Here is a 4,055-nt window from a genome sequence, read left to right on the forward strand (position 1 = left end):
GCAGCTAAGCATTTTTCTTGTATCCATGTTAGCCCAAGCTCAGTTATTCAAGAGTTACCGTACTCAATTGTTCCTCTGGTTTCCTCGGCTGCCACTCTCCGAGGCTGACCTTTCAATTTGTGTTTGCACACTACTTGTCTTTGTTTCGTTTATATCCCACCTTTCCTCTGAGTCTAAGGAGACCAAGGTGATGTTTGTCACCCCACCATCTCAGTTTATCCACACAACAACCCTGTGAGGTAGGCTAGGCTGAGATAGAGTGACTATCCCAAGGTAACCCAGCAAGGGCCATAGCTAAGTGGGGATTCAGACCTGCATGTTTCTGATCCTAGTCCAACACTAGGGTACTAATATACAACAGTAGTTATATTGGTGTTATGACCACCACTGATATATTAAAAAAACAACAACAGGACTACATAGATATTTTATTTCCAATGTGCATGGAAAAACATGGAACAGCTGATTGATCACATCTGCACCATACATTTAACACACTCCTATACCACTTCAGCAGTCATAGCTTCTCCCAAAGACTCCTGGGAGATGTAGTTATTTAAGGGTGCTGAGGGTTCGTAGACTCATAAAATTGTAGAGTTGGAAGGGGCCCTGAGGATCATCTAGTCCAACCCCCTGCAATTCAGTTATTAGGAGACCTTTAACAAGCTAGCATTCGCAGGATTGTTTGCTCGAAGCAATTACTGCTAAAGTAGTACAGGCAACTCCCGTTTTGTGCGTGTTCAACGACCCTTGTTAATGGATGCTTATGGGAGGTGGGAAGGGAATGATTTGCACTGAGATATCCCATCCCCAGAAATTTGGAAGAATGGAACAGTAGCTGGGTGGGTCGGAGTTCCAGGATGTTTGTTCAGATTAAACACAATCTCTCTCACAGAAAGACGAAGACATTTGTAATGAGGTCGCCAGTTTTACAGGGAAAAAACAGAAGAACTTTAGCATGAAGTAATCCAGGGACAGGATTCTAGACACAATGCTGATTGCGCTGAACAGCTACAGATCATTATCCATAAAGGGGAGGTGTGTGAATGTTGGGAGGCTTTCTGCCTATGTGGGATAGCTAGAGAATGGCCTTAAAAGGCCCCTGTTTCCAAGTTCTATGTACACACGGCAGCATTGGCTGATAGTGGAAAAGTTTCCATTGTGAGTTTATGCGTAAGAAAAACAAGAGCAAGATAAAAAGGGCATTGACTCTACTTATCCAAGCTTTAAAAACCTGATAAAACAAATTCAATTAAAAAGAGGCAGGGTGCGCATGCAAGTGAATCTCAACTTCTTTCTTCACATCTCCTGGCAGGCTTCCAAGTGCAAAGAAACTGAGACTTCCTTGTTCCTGAGCAACATTTCGGATTATTCTCCAAAATCTGTAAAAGGATTGTACAGTGGTACCTCGGGTTACGAACTTAATCCGTTCCAGAAATCAGTTCTTAAACCGCAACTGTTATTAAACCATGGCTTTCCCTAATGAGGCCTCCCGCCACTGGTGCCCTTCCACCTTTCGGATTCCGTTCTTAGACCCAAGTAAAGTGTGCAAAAAGGGATGCGGGTGGCACTGTGGTCTAAATCACTGAGCCTAGGGCTTGCTGATCAGAAGGTCAGCGGTTCGAATCCCTGCAATGAGGTGAGCTCCCATTGCTCGGTCCCTGCTCCTGCCAACCTAGCAGTTCGAAAACACGTCAGAGTGCAAGTAGATAAAGAGGTAACACTCCGGTGGGAAGGTAAACAGCATTTCTGTGTGCTGCTCTGGTTCTCCAGAAGCGGCTTAGTCATGCTGGCCACATGACCCGGAAGCTGTACACTGGCTCCCTCGACAAGTAAAGCGAGATGAGCGCCGCAACCCCAGAGTCGTTCGCGACTGGACCTAATGGTCAGGGGTCCCTTTAAAGTGCACAAACCGGGAGATCAAAAATTATTTATGTATTCTACAACCGCGGCTAGGACTTTATTAGCCCAAAAATGGAAATTACAGGAGTTACCGACGATTGAGGAGTGGCAGACGAAAATGATTGACTATGCAGAGTTAGCAAAGTTGATCTGCGGGATCCGAAACCAGGGAGATACAAAGTTCCAAAAGGAATGGAGTAAATTTGTGGACTATATGGAGAAGAACTGTAGAAGTTTAAAGACACTTGCAGGACTGAAATAAATCCTACGAATTGGTTTTAATTAGATGGACTAAAAGGAACTGTGAGATAAGAGTGGGAAAGAAAACCGAATGATGGGAGGGAGGGAAGTCAAAGCTCGGCAGAGCAAAATGAACTAAAATAGGTGAATAGAAGATAAAATGTAAAAATTTTGTTTGTTGGTAGGTTTGTTTGTTGGTAGGTTTGTTTGTTGTTGTTTTTGTTGTTGTTTGATGTGGTTTATTTGGAAATTTAATAAAAATTATCTTTAAAAAAAATTAAGTGCGCAAACCGGGACTCTACTTCCAGTTTTGTGGAGTTCGTAAATCGAATCGTTTGCAAACAGGACTGGTCTTAAACCGAGGTACCACTGTAGCTGCAGTTTGCTTTTACCTGGATGTTAGCTTCGTTTAGAAGATCGCCTGCGTTTATCATGCTGGAATAATTCAGTGTGCATTTTCAACTAGATGGCAAATAGATTTATTCCTGTTTTCCCACTGCCTGCCTGTAACCTTCTCATGCTACAAAAGGAATGGCCCCCATAGTCAAGGAAGGCAAGATGAAAAGTCCTCTTCCTAGCATTTGGTCTCTGGTCAACTGCCTTGGTCACAAATGTATTGCTGATAGTCCTGCTTGATTTCCAAGAATGCTGTTTTACTTCCTTTTTGAGCAGTATTTCCAGTCAACTGGACAATTGCCCTGATTCTAGCTACTTACTTAATTTTCCATTGTGAGGTCTGCTAAATTCTAGGTACTGATCAAGAGCTGGATTAACTACTCTTACTGTTGACATCCAGATTGTGTTTATCTGTAGTATGCAAGGAGGCAGGTATAAGAGGCAATGTGGTGCTGTGGAAAAAGAACAGGGTTGCAATTCTAAACACATTAAGGACTCATCCATATTTCCTTTTGTGTTGTGCTTTCCATGCACAAATCCATCTCCGAGCATTTTTCTTTTGTCCTGCAACTTTCTGCAGGAAATCCCACTGTTTATCACTGAATCAGAACAAATAATAATTGGGTTTTCTGCTTGTAGGGTTACCTTGAGCCAGTCATCTTTTCTCAGCCTAACTTACCTCTGAGGATTGTTGTGAGGAAAAATAGCATGTGCACCATCCGGTAGTCTTTTGAGGGAAGGTGGAATACATATGTAAGATATAATAATATACAACAGGTTTGGAATGAGCCCTGTTCTCAAGTTCTACTCCCCCACCCTAAAACCCCCCACATTTCCTTCAACTATAAAATTATCTTCCTAGGCTTTCCCTAAAAGTTTGCTTTTCTTACCTAAGGAATTAATTAGAATTTTAGTTTTTCTCTATGCATTTTCCACAATCAGTTTATCTAGGCTATGAATTCCAAATGACGCAGAAGGAAAAAGCCTTCATTATCCTAATATGGTCCGCTTCAAGCTTTGTTATTCTCTTACAAGTGACGGAGAACTGCTTTAGATGGATCTGATTCTAAACTAGATTGCTATTATTTTCATAACTGATCTTTCTTCCTACTTATTCATTTGCAAAGGGGAGCTGAGCAATCATAATTCCTCCAGCTTCCTTTGGGATCCGGTGCATATTTTTGTGCTGACTTTGTTATTCACAAAATGTCATTGTTTTTTTTAAGTCAACCACTGTGATATCAATCAAGGCAAACACAATTGAACTGCCTATAACGAATTAGGCACAGACAATTGAGTAATTGGAGTGATTAAAATGGCTGTCGACTTGATAGTTATCCTTCATGACTTGCTGATATTTTTAGTTAGTGTTTGATTACAGGCTCCTTTACGGCTCTCTAGAAAAGCATCAATGTGTTATCTTAATGGGAGTTCTTAGCTATCTATATATTTAAAGGTATTGATAATCAATGCTTGCTTAATTGAGGCTTCAGGAAAAAAAATGCTTCTATAAATAA

Source organism: Zootoca vivipara, chromosome Z1 (assembly GCF_965207765.1).
Source record: "Zootoca vivipara chromosome Z1, rZooViv2.hap1.1, whole genome shotgun sequence".
NCBI lineage: Eukaryota > Metazoa > Chordata > Lepidosauria > Squamata > Lacertidae > Zootoca > Zootoca vivipara.